We start from the raw sequence: 19,120 nt of genomic DNA, 5'->3' as shown, positions 1-19,120 counted from the left end.
GCCCAGCAGTACGTACTTGAAGTGAAGTTCTTCTAAGCAGTAGCGCGAGAGTTCTACCAGAGAATAGCATGTCAGTCGCAAAGCACTGTGAGTCTCTTTCGTCAGCGAGCCACTGGTGATGTTTATTCTTGCCCAAGCGTCCAACCAGTCCACAACGCCGCTCAGGAAAGCTAACTGTGTGTCATCAACAGACCTTACAGGGTCTTGCATGCTGTCCCTTAGCCTCTGGCCTTTGCAAGGGGTCTTAACATTGACTATTTGCCACCATGTGAGGATAACGTCAATGAAAAGAGCAGTCGACTCAGCTTGAGGAATCTTGAACGCGGAACCATGTGTCCTGAGGGCATTTGAAACAAACTGATTAATGACGTCGAGAGCGAGCTTTACATTTTGCCGCTCCATTGAGGTTGGATTCACGGCTTTTGCGTTCAGTCTGTAAGCAGCCTTCACAAGCGACGTCTTCTCTGAAGAATAAAGCTGCCGCACAGCTGCGAAAGAAGCAGCTTTCATACGAGGAGGCCCTTCGGGCATTGCTCCACTCAAGTCCATTTCAGGGAAATAGAGGCATGTTCCAGGGTTTTTCTGGTTAATCCAATTGTTCCTAATGCACTTCAAGAGATGCACAGGATCGACCACGTAGAAAAGAGGGCGAGCGTTATCGGCTGGATGGGGATAGACAATGCTCACCTGAGGACTTGTAGCAAATAACGACATCATCTTGCGGTTCAGAGCATTGTTGTCCGTTATCACAGCGATAATTTTGAGCCCCATTTTCTCAACATTAATGATTATGTTCTTAGCATGCTCGTGCAAAATTTCTGCGCTCAGTTTGCTCACAGGTAATATGTGAATGACGTCCTTGTTTGCAGAAAGGAGTGATTGTACCATGAACACATGGGCTGTTGTTGCTGGTTCCGTTGAATGAACCGACGATCCTACTATTGTGCCCCCTTTGTAGTCGAAGTATGGTTTTATGTGGATCTCATCGATCATCAGGGTCACTGTCTTCTCGTGGTCTTTCATTGATTTGACTCGTTCTCGGATGTAGGAGAGACAGTGCGGTTGATTTTGCTCCACAAGAGGGTCAGCTTTGTAATTTGAGCAAACACGGCGCAGTGTGGAAGGATGGGGCAGAATGATTCTTGATGCAGCTCTTGTGAAGTGATATGCGTGAGGAGAAATTGAATTCAAAATACTGGCGAATACCAGCAGCTCTGCGCTATACACATGCTGTTTCGCGAGGAGAAGCTCTATCTGCTCAACCAGAAATTTCAGCAAAGAAGACTGTTCTTTCGTCGTATCACTGTCCTCAATGAGGTCTGCAAGCAGTGAACCGACAAACTGCAATACTTTAGTATGTTTCGACTCTTTCGTCACCTCAGGTATATTATGCAAGCCTATCTCGAGTTCTTCTAGCAGCAAGGACAGGCTGGAGGTGTCGCATACTTGAGCTGGCAGAATCCTGCCTGAAGGAAGCGACAGAAGCTTCACTCCATTCAAGAAAACAGAAAGTGACAGATCAGGGAGAACTACCAAGGCGCATTTCACATTAGGTGAAGGATCATTCTCGATGAGAAGGAACCTAACGCACTGCTCATCGACAGAAACGGTCCAGAATTTCGCGTTGCAGATTCCAGGCAACTTAGATTTGAACTCCTCGTAAGATGAAACTTTGTTTCTTTTCTGTTCAAGCTCATTAGACTGAAGTGACTTCCTCATAGCCTCCTGCAAAGCAGCGTTTTCCCTTCTTGCTTTTTTCGTCTCTGGCGATTCACTCCGTCCAGGCGTTGAGGACAAGTATTTTGGGCAGTTTGGAAAAACAGAAGGCGCAGCATCAATCTTCAACTGTAGCCTGTCACGCTTCACCTCTATTATTTTCCCTGTCAGTTCATCTTGGTGTGACAACGTCGTAATGAAGTCGCCTGCGTGGAAGTGCAGTTCACACACCTGCACGAGAAAATGAAGCAAGGCCATTCGCCATGACTCTCCATTGCCTAAAACACTAAGTAAAAAGAGTCTGAATAGTGAACAGCTTTTACATATTTACACAGCTTTTACACAAGCCTTATGCACATCCACAGAACTAAATGCTTCCTGGACAATTCATACATAAGTGTAAGAAGTGATATCATTGCCTACAAAGACAGCATGCCTTTCCGGGAGCGACAGCTCACAACTAAGATAATTACCAGCGCCTATTAAGCAATATTTCAGAGTCTTACCCTCGAATGCTCTGTAGGTGTGAAATCCTTCCGTGGAATGGCTCGCAACCAGGCTTTTCTTCGTACTTCGTCTCTTGGGAAGCAATAAACACGTACTTTGGGACCATTCTGGTAGTTCCCGCGGCACCCGGGAACACAGCACCGGCCCATGTTTCACGAAGTTGCACTCGCTACACGGCAGGCAATCAGTTTCCCATTCGTGCGCTAGCACAGGTACGCACGCCACACAAGAAACGGCCACACGAAACAGACACAGCCGTGCGAGGAGCGAACGGAAATGCACCCAACGCCAGGCTGAAAGACTCAAGCAGCAGCTAGACGCTCACTGCAAGACTGCGTTCGTGTCTGTGCTTGCCCGGGCAAGCGCGAGCACATCGAGGGAGACAACCGAGCGGAGCGGAGCCGCGCTTGGTGAGCAGCCTGACCGGACACTTGGCGTGACGTAGCGCGTGTGGAAAGGAGGGCCTGGAGAGGCCTGAAGAAAGTATTTAGAGGGTGTTGACTGTAGCCGCGCTTGTGTTTCCAGGGTATGCGCAGAGAGGGAGTGATGCCCTCTCTCTCGCTCTCCTCGACAACGAAGCAGTGAAAAAAATAGTGCGGCGTAGGCCTGCAGCGTTCGCACTTCGCTCTCCGTATTCGGCTGTGGTGCATCGCGTCGCGGTGCAGACGACCATTAGCATAAAGTGACACACTATGCTGGCGGCCGTATTTAGTATGACTTCGTGTGCTTCTTCCTACTTTTCGGTTTCCTGGCGTACGATATAGTGCATTTACCTTCACCTACGCCAGGAAACCGAAACGTAGGAAGAAGCACACGAAGTCATACTAAATACGGCCGCCAGCATAGTGTGTCACTTTATGCTAATGGTCGTCTGCTCCGCGACGCGATGCACCACAGCAGAATACGGAGAGCGAACGCTGCAGGCGTACGCCGCACTATTTTTTTCACTGCATCGTTATCGAGGAGAGCGAGAGAGAGGGGGCATCACCCCCTCTCTGCGCATACCCTGGAAAAACAAGCGCGGCGAGACAAACGTGTGATAACAGCGCCCCGATAGCGGAGAGGAGCCGCTCCGCGGCCGTTCGGAGCGGCCTGGGATTTTTTGACTAACCCTGTACGTAGTACTTACGTCGAAGGGGGAGTTAATTTTCGACCAGTGTTCCTCTTTAAGACAAAATAAAAACAAATTGCGGCATTCGGACAGCGATATATTAGTTTCACTTAACGCAATGCAAAGATTAAGCTGCTTACGTGCTTGTGAGCGTACAAAATCAATTACTCCAGTGACAGAAAAGAGCGCTCGGCAAATTTCCGAGGTAGCGGGCGCCATCCCTTGCCTCCCGTTGCCGCCGTCACTGATATACACAGGCACTGATTTCCCTTTGAAAGGTTAAAAATAATTATCCATTCGCTTTCGCATCTCCATTGGTTGCCAAGCGGTGATGCTTTTAAAAAAATGGGATACTTATGTGATAACGTCATAAAAAACAGCGCGACTGTCCTGACGGCCCCTCGTAGCCGCGCAACGCGCGTACTAACGACGCGCTGTTCTTGCTCCCGCCTGTAGTGCGTGAGCATGCTTCGGCGGTTGACGTGAACTGCATTCTCGACCGCGTTTTCGAGTACGGGTCGTATCGGGACAGAAGCACCTCCTCTGGCCGAATGCATTTCTTTGTTCTAAGATTGGCAAAAAGGCCGGCGCTCGCTGACATTTCAAAGGTCTGAAGTCAGAAAGCACGGGCGAAGTTATGTGCGCGTGTTCATGCGCCAGAATGTATTTGTAATGTACCAATCGCTGTCCTGAAGTCGGCATTAATGAAAAAACACGAGCGTCGCCGTGATGTGGAGACGTGGAGCAGCTCTGCACTACTACGCATCTGCCTCGAATGGTACGCAATTCTATGTCTTCATGCATGCTGGTTTGCATTTTTAAAAGAATATTTTATGGAATAGTGGCCTCAGCTTGCCGATTCTAAGTGCCTAAGTGCCAAGGTCTGCAGTGCGATAGGTCGCTCTTTCCCTGTATCACAGGAAGTAAGCAGCACTGAGCACAGTTCGCCGAGAATCATTCTGCGCACCTCAGCTGTTTGTGTTTTGACGATACGAATGTTGCCGAGTACTGCCGCGTGCTGCTTAAGACCTCTAGTATGTGTGTTCTGTCAAAGTTAAAGCCGTTCAACGCTATTTCGTCAAATTCCTCGTCCTACGGTTTATTCGCGCGTTGTAATTTTTGCAGCTGTGCGTAGGGACTGTACCTTGACGGCTGAGATAAACATTCAGGTTTGTCTGCTGCACAGGCAGCGAGCGCTGGTCGTTTTGCTCATCAGGACGCTTCGAAGTTTGTTGACGCTGCCATCTGTTTTGGTTTTTAATTGTTTTTAGAACGGCACCAGGATAAAGGCATCCTGTGCTGTTCAAGCTAGGTATCTTTAGCTTACTTTTTAAAGTTTTCAAAAGCTTCATTATTTGTCCAGAGTGACCTGATTTCTGAATTTTGGCGGTCTGTAATCGTGATGGTATTAAATGGATGTCTGCAGGGGAAAACTACATCCACATGGGATCCCACAGCCACAGCTTTCACCTTGTTTCCACTGGGATATATCCATGAGCAGCATAAAAGCAAAGGTGCGTTTTATTTCCTGCGGCTAGCTTCTTTTATGTTGTATGTTTGGTTCTCTTTTGAGCCATTTTCCCTTTTCTTCATCAAGCTGCTTCATGGGACAGGGTACATAGCTTAACCATGCCCTCATTTATTTCTACAACCTTGCTAGTTTGTCGTCAGCATAGTGTTATTGCAAACCAATTTGAGTGCCCTTGAACGTAGTTTTCTAAAACCCTACATTAAACGAATGAAGTGCCAAATGTATGGATGGGTTTGTTTTGTATGATGTGAATGGGATTAGGACAAAAATACGGAGCTTCTCCCTGCGTCTTTATTTATATGTCACAAAGTTGGGAATTTCTAAACATTGTCATTATCGGTTGTCGATAGTGGAAAATGGTTTGTTACATAAAGTGGTGCAAAATAGAATCCTATGCTAAATAAAACAAAATCGCAACTCACTGGGTGCTCATTTTATGACCTACTTTTGTAACTAAATATATTTGGACAGATGTAAGGGCCTCAGTATGACAAATATAATGCAGGTACACTCATTTACATAAGCCAGTCAGAAAGGCATAATGAAGAAGCATGAATGATTAGACAATGAAGGGTGATAAGTATAGTTGTTCAGCTGAAAGCAGAGGTGCAGTTTGCACATGTCAGCCTATGTATGACCAGATTGCTTTTGGGAGGTGGTTTTAAGGAGCTCTCACGTTCATTCAGACGGTCATTTAGGCATCCCCTGTTAGGCTGATACAGCACGTTCGACGGGTGCTCGGCTGCTCATTTCCGTGCACCACATTTTTGGGGCACTTGTACATAAGAGAATTCTTGGTTCTTTTCCCATTCTGCAGATGGCGGCCCTTCAAGGTGGACACTTTTGCAGATACGTTGCAATTTGTTTGCAGCAGAGAGTACTACTCGCATATCGGGACTAGATGCTATTCTTTTCAAGTTGTGATACATGTATGATAATTTGTGTCTCACAACTTGAAAAGAATAGGAGCTACGGTCAGTGTATGAGTAGTATACCCTGTTGCAAACCAACTGCAACATCTCTGCAAGAGTGTCAACCATAAAGGGTTGCCACCTGCAGAATCTGAAAAGAACCAAGAATTCTCTTATATACAAGTGCCCCAAAAATGGGGTGTACAAAATCGAGCTATCCTATGCGCTATGCTATATCGACCAAATAGGAAGATGCTTAAAGACAACCTGAGGGAACACGAGCGCTCTTTAAAATCAACTCCCAAAAGCGTTCTGGTTATACATTGGCTGTCGTGCGAAAACTGCACTCCTGCTTTCAGCTGAACGACCATACTGTACATGCGTAAGGACCAGTGCACAGGGGGGGAGATTGTTGTTGATGCATTTTATCCATTGGGAGCGAGACAAGTGCATCAGCAAACCTTCTGTTGCGCTCACATGAAAACAACTAGGCTACCTCGGCAGCTTAGATGGCAGAGTAGTGGTTTTTCTACATGTTTGAACATTTTTTGTTTTTATTTCCCAGTGTTTTTGCCCTTCGCAGTCAATCTTTGATGCAATGTCACATGTTTTGCTAGCAGGCAAACTGTCTAAAAAAAAAGTTGGTAGTGCTCGTTTTTCACCTGTTTATTGCGTGACAGCAATAAAGATCATCAGTCGTGAGTCGGTGCCATGCCTGCCTACTTCCATCCTGTTGCAGCTGTGCTGTGCCTTTACCTGATAAACATGAAGGTAACCTTTTACATTGTGAAGTCGTTTTGCCAACTGCATTCTAGAGCAAGATTGGGGTCAGTGGTATAAATAAATGGCCTCAAAAAAAATTGAAAGAGGACTCTCATTGATGCGTCAAATACTCAGAAAAGAAAACAGTTTCTTGGTTTGCATTTCTTTCTCCAGAACACTGTTATGTATTGAAGGTGCCTTATGAAATGAGAAGCCTCATGGTTTCTATATTGGGCATTTCAGGTTCACTGAGAACAGTATTTCCAAACATGCTTTGGAGCCTTTGCGTTAAAAATGCAAGCATGAAATTACTATTAAAGTGCAAGCTTTTTCTATCTCATATATAGGCTGAAAACTGTTAGTTTTCTAGCTTCAGCTGGGTCAACAATGCCTCGTGCCCATGGGATAGCAGAGGATGAGGACACAGTGATCCTGTGGGCGAGTCAGCCATCTTATTCATTGTTCTTCGCTGTGCTTCCCATCTTGTGCCAGTGCAACTGCCGCAAGCCTTCGTTACAATATGAAGACACTTTGGCAGTGCCAGGGTATATTAGAATCAAGACCGCATTTATGGAAAGGGGTTGTACTGCCACTGTTTTTCTCTTTTTCTACTGACTCACTGAGCCTGCTACACTATGGCATACTAGTTATTTTTTATTCCAATATACGAGCAGTGTTTGTTGGCTTGTAAATGAAAAAGAAACGCAGCAGTAAGGGTGTTGTAATGCATGTAAAAATGCTTTTTATTGCATTTACAGGGTTGTTTTTAGCTGTAAATTGCTTTCATTAAACTCATCAGTAGCCACAGTGGCTCTACCAGCATGAATGCCTGTGGGACCACTGCTGTTCTTTGGAAGATCCACGCTTGTTGTTGCTAGATGCTAGATTGCAAATAATAGGTGTGCTAGTAGCATCTGTGTTTTCCAATAATTGTTATACTAGTTGAAGCCTTCTTTATTCATAATTCTTTATTCACTTGGGAGCCCTGCTTCTTGTGTCTGGCTGTAATTGGAATAATTCCCCGTCTTCACTCACCAGTTACTGTCGAACACCACTCAAGAATGAAGTGCAAAGACGCCCGAATGAGGCATTGGCAACAGCCCTGGCAACCAGCCAACAGTGCAAACATATTACAGTGACATCAATCAACAACTTTGTACTCATTAGCTTAGTAATGTAGTTGGCTACCATGTACAATGTCAGTGTACAAACTGCACTGTCATGAGAGAAGGTTATGCTTGACCTCTGCCTTCTAGGCATGCAGCTGGAAGTCCCTGGGTGCATATTTATCCGCAAGCATGGCTTCATTATACTGCTGTGGAGTTTGTTTTCTCTTGTCAGCTTCTTGTGGTGCCACAGGGGTTCTAATTTTATTGGTCATGTATTCAAGGTGGTGGAAATCGTATCACTTTATATAATGATGGCCTTTTCTTTCTATTTGTTTTTATATAATTTAGAGAAGTGGCTGTTCATGGTTTTTAACTATGTATAATGTTTTTTTGCTCGCTTGTATAATGAGTATGCTAGTAGTGATTTTGTTCTGCAACCAGCTGCAAAACAGGTACTTAGCTTGGGAATCGGCTGAAGTTCATCAACTTGTGAACAAGAAAAATTTTCTTGGGCTCAGACTCAAGTAAAAACAAATGTACAACTTTTTTTGCACAGGCAAGATCTTGCATGCTTTGAATGAATGACCATTCAAATTACAATACGCATCTTTCTGGAACCGAACAATCAAATTTTGCAGGCTTACCAAACTGTTAGAAAGATGCTTACGTCTGTGTATTAGCAGCATGAAGTCTCCTTTGCTGCTTATGCCTACAGAGGACAAAATGCTCAAGATTCATTAAGATATTGCAAGGAGTATATTTGATAGACTGGCAGGAACAATGACACCATCCAAATGAATAGGGGAGTGGGAGTGCTCAGTGACATGGTTATATATCAGCACAATGTAAAAATTCAGTTTAATGCTCTATTTGCAACTTGCTGTACAATCAGCGCTTAAGCAGCTTTGACCAATAGTTCAGAGAACTGTTGCTTAAAGATATCCTTTCTGCTCGTGATAAAGCAGTAGAGTGAAGAATTTAAAAACTGCTCTGGAATGTATTTAGTAAAGTAGTATTCTGGGCAAGTTGATGAAACATGGAAGAAACAATGCCGAGATGATCGGACCAGTCAGGTGCTAAAAAGGGAATGTTTATTGCAAACATCCTTCTCAGAAAATGACTGCACATGTCCAGAAGCTGCAATAACAGTAGGAATGTGATAGAACTGGTACTTGCATATTGCACGGCACATATCCTATTAAAAAACATAACCTGCAAAGTGGTCCATAAAGGAAAGCCCAAAGTAACAGGATACTTACCTTGAGAGCAGTCAGCACGAAACAATATACGTTACCAGTTGGAAGTGTTCTTTTAATGTGAGAGCGTTAAATGAATGACGAGCGAAGCAGTTTATCTTAAATGCCAGCTCAGAGGGCTTTTTGAATATTTTGAGGTGGTAGTCGCGTCACATTCCTTCGTCCTCTCGTTCTGGTACAAAAAGCAGTTGTTTGAAATTTCAAGTAGAAGTATTTCAAAAGATCGCAACCCAGGAAACCTAAACTGTGTTTCGACCAAACGGTGACGCCACAACAGACTTTCCTATAACATCACCGATATTGTCACAAAGCCTATTGCGTGCACATTGATTGGCTAAGCTGGTGACTGTAAGTGAGAGCTTTGGTCATTATTTGTCTGAAATGACGAGTAGCCAGCTCTAAAGTTTCGGTGTTCAGCAAACAGATTGAATATCGACGGTCGTGCGGCCATTGGCACCATACACGGGTGATTGTCCCCTGCCTGACATTGTCGTAAAGTGGGAAATTTTAAAGTTCATTTGTGCTGCAACAAAATTGCGCCCCACTGTGAAACTTGGCACGAAGTACCAGAAAACTGTGGAGAACGCATTGCAAATGTTTTAGTATAACCAGACGAGGTGTTCGAGCTATGGTTCGCATGTGTCAGTGCACTGCAAAGCATATTGTCACTGTCTGCAGTTCAGAAACATTGGAGTCCTTAGGGGCAACTCTTAGCATTTTTTGAGAGCCATGTATTGTGGTGAAACATTTGCTCTAAGTTTTCTTCATCCTGATGATTTCTTCAAGGTTTAGCAGCCGTGCGAAAATTCATTCCTTTGCATATCCATTTTAAAGTTTGCCGTTTCCGTGGTCTCAGTTCCGGTGATTTCTGTGGGCAGCGATACATGTGTGACATCGCAAACATTAACTGCATGTTATTACCCACTCCCTGCATGAATAACCAATTTTTAGACTTCTGTTAGGTTTTCTAAGCCATTTTATGAAGGGGGTCATTGCCATTTGCTATTTCAGCCATTCAGTACACATAGGATTTTTTCTGAATAATGTCCATGACATTCATTGCTGTATCAACTGTAGCATCGTCGCCACTGCTGAATCGACTTTTTTTTGCTGCTTTAAATGTTCCACTTGGTATTTTGAAAAATGGTTTCATGTGCCAGAGATGGGAGTCCAAGGAATGGGATGCGCTCATTAAGTCACAATGTTGGAAAACTACCTGAAGTTGCCCTTTGAAGAAATGGAGACCCCAAGTTTTAGTTGGCTTTTCTCTCTTTAGAATGATGTGCAGCACATTAGAAAGCTTAGACAGTCATTGGATTGCTCCTACAAGTGGTAAATAATTTATAATTGAATTTCTTTCTCATGCTATTTCGGTTTCAACAAACGAACAATGGCTATGACGTACAAGGCTGGTTCAGGCCACGTGAGGGATACAAAAAATAGTGTGGTCACTGTTTTCATCATATTAATTGACATGAACTCTTATGCAAGCCCGTTAAGAGTTAGGATGGCAAAAAATGAACTTTCAAGTAGAGATTACATCGCTGTTTTTGCATGCCTCACATGACCTGAAAGTGTCTTTTACATCAAAGCTGCATTTTTCTTTTTGAGACCTAAACCAAAAACGCACACAAAAACTTAATCATAAATTGTTCAGTTGCTATAGGTGAATTCCACGTTGTGAATTGCATCACAGCAAAGAAAAAAAACTTGTTACACCAAAGTAAAAAATCTGTACAAAAATTTGATGTGTCTACTCTTGATAAAGACGCAAGGAATAATTTTCAGGAAAATTTTGGACTGCACTCTGATGCATAAGCTGGGAAGTCTCACATATGTATGCTTTGCATCTGCTGCCATTTAGAGAGCTCCTGCTGCATAACATGGGGGACTATTTGTTGGTTTGCACTGTATTTTCTTTTGTTTCAAGTAGGGTTCTCTTAGCATAAGGGCCACGACACTGCTGCTATGCATCCGTACTCACGAACGCCGCTTGTACAGGTGCTGCTGTTGCTTATTCTGGGCCAGCTACCGGGTCGGCCCTATTGCCTGGATGGGCCCAAAATGAACGCCTGGGAGAGCAGCGCTACAACCTAGTTCACAGAGCCGTTTCATACCTACTGCCTTCCTACGGATTTTCCGAATTACCTTTCACCGCTAACTCTGGAAGCCACTTCACAGTTCGTCGAGCAACATGGGGCCACGTCGCATATCCGGCTGCTTTAAAAGGGCGTCATTCCTGCTGACACCGTGGGCCACGACACTGCTGCTATGCATCCCTACTCACGAATGCCTCTTGTACAGGCTAGTTATCTTCAAACTAAGTTTTATCGCGACAATAATGTTTGCTTCTTTGGAGTGTCGTGGCCACCTGGTGTAGTGGATTATGTGAAGTATGTGCGTGCTGCTGCGTTGTACATTTGGCGCGTTTTGGTTCTTAGAGGTGACGTGGAGGTAAACCCAGGCCTATGACTGAAGCGCAAGGAGACAAGCTTGACGCTCTAGCTTTTGTCATTCAGAGTCTTGAGGCGAGCCACACAAGCCTTCTTGAATCGATAAATCAAGTATTGGACATCCACATACCCCTTAAGAACGACATGGAACAGTTAACTAAAAGAGGTAATCAATTGGAATGCTAAATTGAACCACCAGTCAACTTGTGTCAAATGCTGATATCTCTAAAAAAACTCAGGGCAATGTTGATGATCTGGAAAATTGTTCAATGCGGTCGAGCGTGTCGTTTTTTGGCATCGATGATTCTTATGCATCTGGGCCTTGGGAAGACTCGGGAGCGGTATATAACACCCTAGACGGTATAAGACGCCTAGAGCGTCTTTGTACTGACAGAAACGTCTCATTATTGCCAAATTTTATAATGAGAAACAAGTCAAATCCGTCATTAGTCTTGGCTACAGACTAAAGTTTAAACTCCAATTTTAGCATATCACGTGACTACTCTGAAGCTGTTTGGGATAACTGCCGTAAACTGTGGCAGTTTTATAAGACGATAAAGGAAGAGGGGGGCCACATTCGTCTGTATTTTAATAAATTTCATGTAAACGACGATGTTTATCTCTGGGACACTATTGGTAATCGGGTTGTGCGTCTAACTGAGCCTTCTACAGATTGACAACATTCAAGTCATCCTGGTGCTTCCGATCGTGCACTGCCAATTTTGCCGGGACCGAAGTTTTTAGATAACATTTGCTTCCTATTTAATAACATGAGAAGCGTTGCAGCGAAAAGTGATGCCCTCTCCTCACTTATCGACTCCCCTCTAACCTCGTTAATAGCATTAACAGAAACGCGGCTGACCAATTATATTTAAGACGATGACATCCTTTAATGCGAATCATGTTTTAAATTCTTTTGGTGCAACAGAAAGAACAGAAGAGGAGGTGGTGTGCTTATTGGCGATTAAGCAAGACCCGATATCTGTACCAATTGCTGCTTCTACTTTTCTCAAATTTGTATTCATCTCCTTGAAATGTACTGCTACAAACAGTATTGCTGGTGTGTTGCTTTGCTGATAAATTTTGTCACTTACTGACCGATGTGTGTACGCATTCTCCAAATTCTGTCCTAATTATCCCTGGTGACTTAATTTCCCAGGTATCAATTGGAAACTATTTGTTTCTCCAAGTGATAAGGATGTGTGCACTCTTTTACAGACCTGTCTAGATTTTCACCTAATTCAGCTCTTTACCATGCCCACGCGATCCTCAGGTACCACTGCAAACATTCTCGACTTGATTCTAACCAATAATCCTGATGTTTGTTCTAAAATATTTCACTTTAATGGTCTTTCTGAGCATGACATCATTACTGGCTGCATAAATTGCGGAATTATCGAAAGAAAAGCTACCATCAAGCTGATCAAGTGTTTAGGAGAGCTAATTTTGAGCAAATTAATCCAGAATTAACCTCTTTTTCTGGTCTGTTCTTGGCTGAATCTTCATTCCGTTCCACTGAACAGAACTGAACACTGTTTAAAACTACCCTAATTAACCTCATTATAAAATACATACCGGTTATCACAATGAAGTGCAGCAAAAGTGCGCCCTGGTTCAATGAGTGGCTGCGAAAAGCTAATAAGAAAAAGACGTTTATGTAGGCAGACGGTTGCTAACAACCTAGTAAACACATGGGAAAAATATAGAAAGCAATAAAAATTACAAACAAAAATGCTTAAAGCTATCCGTCACTAGTTTTATAGTGACGTTTTGCCCGCCATGCTATCTAATAACCCCCGATAATTTTGGAGCGTAATTAACCCTCACTCACGTCCTGATTCTTTCTTGACAAGTTCTAATGGTGACCAGCTGGACGATGCCCATTCTGCTCAGCTTTTTAACAACGCTTTCTCATTTATTTTCACTCAATAAGTCATCACCACCTCTCCAGTTCTCAACTCCTTTCATGATTATTCTATGCCCCCAATAGTCATTAGTGAAGACGATATTCTTTATTTGCTAACTAATTTCAAAATTACCACAAGCGCGGATCCGCTGGGCTTTAACAACAAAATACTAAAGAAAACATATCTCAGAGTATTTTACAAGTCTTGTCTGCACTTTTTTCCCAGTCTTTATCATCTGCTTCCATCCCTCACGACTGGCGTGCAGCCTAAGCAATACAATAAAAGCTCGTTAATTGGAACTCTGGTAATTCAAACTGACGCCCGGGTCCCGGCACTGCCCTTTGTATTTCAATGGGGGAAAACTCCTGATAATTCGAACGAGTTGGCATCCGCTACGGTTCATTGGAACTAGAAGCCACTTGTTGACACTACTCCTCTTTGATACAAGTTGACCCATAGCGAGTAAAGCACACTTAAAATTTACCAGAGATGTAAAACAATGGAAAAGAAAAAAAGCCAAGTGCACGAGGCTCACGGAGCCCTCGTTCCGGTGCATGCCGTAGCATGTTTTCGCTGCTGGAGCGCTCGCCCATGCCACTGATGCTTCGGCGCAAGCCGTTCCACGTTTTTCGTTGTGGCGCAGTGGTGTAAACAAAGTAACAAAGTAGTGTGGCAGTTCGGGCGATGACGGCTTTTGTTTGCGCCATGAGCACAAGCTAGGTGGACAGCAACGTGGGGACGTTGGAGCCTTGAGTGGTGCCAATATAATTGAGGCTGCATGCTCCCGGCAGACGTTGCAGGGCTCACGTGTGGTGAGAACAGCCGACAGTGATCACCGCCAAGTGCACATGAGGTGGCGTCGGTGATCGATGTTGCAGCACTCCACTTCTCTGTCAGTGAGAACTTTGACTTGGCTCAGGAGCTTTGGGCAAGCTGCAGATGATGCTGATGGAGTCTCGGCAGAAGAAAAGCAAGCAAATGTGCTTTGCCGGTTACCTTTAATTTTGACAACACTTCCCCATAAATAAACATGTTTTGGAGCATAAATCGCGTCATATATTTCAGCACTAAAGCTCACTGCTCACGCGCATGCGTTCCAGTACTTGTTTCTGGCACATAACTGGGCGATCAATTTATTTCATTTGCCACTAGGACCGGATGAATTTAATTATCAAAATATGCCCAGCACAAATGTGTAGTAGCTCCTAGCTAGCCATAACGAGTCTAGGCGTGACTGCTTCGGGTTCTGCCCGCTCGGCGGGGTGCTATAACTGCTCATTCTAGGGCCCATTCGATAATTCGAACTTCGCTTAATTCGAACAATTTTCCAGTCCCCTTCGAGTTTGAATTAACGAGCTTTTGCTGTACCTATTTTAAATCTGGCATCCGCTCTGACCCTTTAAACTATAGATTAATTTCATTGACTTGCTGCTTGTCCAAGCTCCTTGAACACGTCATACACACTCAGATCATTCAGTATCTTGAAGATCATAACATCATATTTAAATATCAGCACGGTTTTCGCAAGGGATTTTCTTGCAACACTCAGCTCGTCGGATTTACTAACTAATTATTTGCTTCTTTAGATGCCGGAATTCAAGTCGATGCTCTGTTTCTGGATTTTTCCGAGGCATTCGGTCGGGTTCCCCATCATAGACTAATTCTCAAGCTATCGTATCTTAATATTCACCCTCGGGTACTAGCATTGATTAAAGACTTCCTTTCCTCTTGCGTTCAGTTCACTTCTGTTAACGGTTCTAACTCTACAATGGCTCTTGTCGCATCTGGTGTACCCCAAGGGAGTGTGCTTGGTCCTCTGCTCTTTCTAATATTTATTAAGGCTTACCAAATTGCACTTCTTCCCAGATTAGACTGTTTGCTGACGACTGCGTTGTGTACCAAACCATTACAAATGACTCTGACCGACACTGTTTACAAACTGACCTTGATTCTATTGACACTTGGTGCCAGTTGTGGCTCATGATCCTGAATCCCTCTAAGACAAAGCTTGTCTCCTTTACTAGAAATGCTTATCGCATCCCAACGACATACTCTCTTGATGACATAACAGTTGAGACAACTTCCACTTCCCAGTATCTAGGAGTTTGCCTTCAGTCAGACTTAACCTTGAACTATCATATTAACTTAATTCTAGCCGCTGCTAACTGTTTTCTAGGCCTCTTAAAATGTAACCTTCGACATGCTCTGGAACACGTGCGTAAACTTGCTTATATTACATAAATTCGACTTAAAACTGAGTACGCTTCAGCCATATGGGAGCCAGATCAAGCCTACATCAAAGATAACATCGAATCCCTGCAAAACCGTGCTGCTCGATTCATTTATTCTGACTACTCACATTCTACAAGGGGCCGTTGTGGTGGCTTAGTGGTTACGGCACTCGGCTGCTGGCCCGAAGGACGCGGGTTTGATTCCGGCCGCGGCGGTCGAATTTCGGTGGAGACGAAATTCTAGAGGCCCGTGTACTGTGCGATGTCAGTGCACGTTGAAGAACCACAGGTGGTCGAAACTTCCGGAGCCCTTCACTACGGCGTCCCTCATAGCCTCAGTCGCTTTGGGACGTTAAATCCCAATAAACCAAACCATCATATTCTACAAGCGTCACGGCGTTTAAAAATCGTGCTAGATTTGACATCCTTTTCCGTTGTGGCAAACTCGCTCGCCTAACTCTTTTTCTACAAAATTTGCCATAATCCGTTGCCTCACGATGATTTCTTTCCCTCACCCTCAGCAGTGTTTCTACGCTGTGACACCATGAACATCAAATGCATCACATGTCACACTTCATCTTTTGGCAGGTCGTTCATACCCAAAACCATTATTGATTGGATCCGGCTGCCTTCCAGAATCGCAACTGAAATGAATACAACATCTTTTGATGAACTTTCAAAAAATGAAAGCGATCTGTAGTTTTCTTTTAGTTCTGTTCTGGTCACCGTAATGTGTTTGATTTTTTTTTCATTTTGCGTATTGTTCTTTTTTTCATTATGTTAATTTTGTGTCTTGTTGTTCTGCCACATTTGGTACTTGCTGACTATCAGTTATTGCACTTTTCTTTGTTTTGATTTTGTTCAGTTCCTCAGTTAAATGTTCCTTCTTGTATCTTCATGTTCGAATTTTTACCACCTCCTATGTACCCTAGTACCCTTATAACGAGGACCTTTAGGGGTTTCTTGGAATAAATGAATAATTTCAAATGTGCCTGAGATAAATTATTTTTTTATTGCCTCTCGCACATTGATCTTCTAGACAATTAGTCTTGAGATCTTGTTCATGTCATTTTTCTGGCATTACAGAAGCTTCTTACAGTCCAGCAAATATTTTCACCTTTGTGGGTGCTGCTATATGCCTGGTGATAAGTTGGCCTTGTATTTTGTTGCCGTGCTATACTGAATGAAGTCATTCCACGCAAACTGATCCAGACGTTGCACTCGACCGGCTTTAATTTCTTAAAGAAAACCATGGCTCATTTTGTTACCGTGACAAAGAGTTTCCCGGCTTGTTTTTGGCAGAAAAAAAAATGTTTCATTCGTGGCTGCCATCTTTAGTTTACAAGCGGTAGCAAAGCCTAGCCATACAATACTTGTAAAGAATAAACATTTTTACGCATGGCTGAAACTGTATTGTAGAAATAAAAGACGTGCTTTCATATCCAATAAATTGAACTGCTCTTTTGTATTTTTGTTCTAAATATAAAACTGAAAGAAGGTACAAAAATATGGAAATTTGAAATTTTTATGTGCTCATAGTAGTCATTTCAACTATTCTTCCTGAGGTGTCCAAAAGGCAAAGAAGCTGATAAAATGTTTCAGAGATGAAAAAAGCATAAGGCATGTCAGCAAAAAAATTCTATTTTTGAGGCATATTCAGCCAACAGTTGCACGGTGAGGTGGTCCTCATTTAGTTTGTAATGGCAATGGCATTTATTTCTATAAGTTTAATTGGAACAATTTTTGTTTTAGACGAGAAAATAATTTTGCAATTTGAGTACCCAGCATTTCTCGTTGCACTGTGCTCCAGGTGGATGCTGCTCAGATTTTTGTTCTGAAAGGTTCACTGGCATGTTCATTCACATTGTCACTTTAAACTCAAGCATGACTAAAGTTCAGCATGCACCATTGAGAGAGAGATAAAGGCTTTATATGGTGAAACTTGCGCATTCCGTTTAATGGTAGCGCTCTTGTACACTGCCTAGTGAGTTCACCTTCATCTTCTTGAATCATTTGTTGGAGCACCCAGATGGCTACAACATGCTTGATAGTTTTCTCCACCCATGTAAACAGCTCATAGAGGGTAAGTATTAGAGCTTTGTGCTGCCTCTGAATGCTTTCTGTTGCTGCCAAAAGCCTCATGGTTCCTCCAATGTTGTCACAATCACTCTTCCCATGTGACGTGGTGAAAAAGTCCATTCCACTGAAAAATTGAAATCATTTTCATCGTAGCAGAGAAATTCACTTTCGCTTGCTGTGAATTTGTGCTTTGTCTTACATGGGGCTGTCTTTGAAGCACCTTTACTGGGCACGTTGCATACTAAGTTTAGCTACTTCCTGCGAAAACAAATGAAGCCATTGCAATAAACTTCTGCGAGCTGCAAAAGAAGGTCAAGCGCCAAACATTGAAGAATGAAGCCGAAAAACTTGTGTGAAGCCAACAACTTGACCAAACTAGTGCTAGCTATGAAGGATGAGGGCCTATGCCTGATTGCCTTCTTTTTGGCAAAAACACACAAGGATAACTGGCCTTTAAGTGTAATTGTCTCTGAACAAGGATTGTGGCAGCAACCCTTAGGGCAGTATCTGCAATAATTAATTGCTCTTGCTCACCGTGGAAGAACCTTTCCTGGTAAAGAAGCCAGAAATGTCCGCCTTCTTCTCAAACAGCTGTCCGGAAGGAGTGTCTTCTCCACTGTAATCAAGGATTTACATTATACGCTACCACATATCGCCTTGTTTGAGATGGTAAGAGACGGCACTGATTTCATGGGAGCAGTACGATTCCATAATTAATGCAGATAGATTCCTGGACTTGTTAGCCATCTACCTGTATTTGTGTTCTACCTATGTAAAGTTTAATGATCTGTACATTCAGTGGCAAGGAGTATGCACCGGTTCCTGAGTTGCACCAATTCTCAGTGACCTTCTGCTAGCCTTCCAAGATCGCCAACTCAAAGAAGCTTTTCGGGGAACCAGTATGATAATGACCTTCTGGTTTGTGTACGACTTCCTAGTAATTCAGAAGCCAACCAAGGGCAACACAAGGACATTGTTGAAATCTTTAAGACCTCCTAAGTTCTTGCCAACTTTGAGTTTACCAAAGAAATGCCAGTGGCAGTACAGCTTCAGTTTCTCGATTTCTGGCTTTACATTGGAGTGGCCCATATGAGCTGGTGTTATGTTCCACAGTTGAAAAAAAGGGATGTGGCTACGGACACACTGAAAAATGCCCTAAACAGATCATGTATTGACAACATCAGCAGGAAAGTGTTGAAACCCAGCTGACATGGTGACGTGAAGCTACTTTCCCAGATGACTTCATCTGCAGCCTTGGCTTCAAGATAATGAAAGAAATTTACCGAACCATGCCAACGAGGCTTTAGAAAGAGGAACAGAAGTTAGCTGTAGTGCCATATGTGAATGATATCAGCCACGCGCTAAAGAAAGTGGTCGGGCGGGCTGCTCTAAACTTAGTATGCAGCGTGCCCAGCAAAGGTGCTTCAAAGACAGCCCAGTGCACGACTAAGCAGAGAGACAAATTCGCAGCATGCGACAGTGACTTGGTTTACAAGATCCCTCTGTCATGCAGAGCATCAATGTTGGGAATTAAGGTCGGCGTGTCA

At 43.5% G+C, this 19,120-nt stretch overlaps 1 protein-coding gene across 8 annotated transcripts in view; it reads left to right on the top strand.

The window, feature by feature from the left end:
- Window positions 1-11,202, top strand: part of LOC144113648 (uncharacterized) — a 73,859-nt gene extending 62,657 nt beyond the window's left edge. For 7 of the 8 annotated variants that reach the window (XM_077646843.1, XM_077646849.1, XM_077646845.1 and 4 more), the window contains 2 exons: window positions 4,761-4,848; window positions 10,905-11,202. The gene's annotated coding sequence lies outside the window, so the exon portion shown is untranslated. The remainder of the gene's footprint in view (window positions 1-4,760; window positions 4,849-10,904) is intronic. The other variant, XM_077646855.1, reaches the window with a different exon arrangement.
- Window positions 11,203-19,120: the final 7,918 nt, after the last annotated feature.

This window comes from Amblyomma americanum, chromosome 1 (assembly GCF_052857255.1).
Source record: "Amblyomma americanum isolate KBUSLIRL-KWMA chromosome 1, ASM5285725v1, whole genome shotgun sequence".
In the NCBI taxonomy this organism is placed as follows: domain Eukaryota; kingdom Metazoa; phylum Arthropoda; class Arachnida; order Ixodida; family Ixodidae; genus Amblyomma; species Amblyomma americanum.
This window is presented reverse-complemented; position numbering and strand designations above follow the sequence as displayed.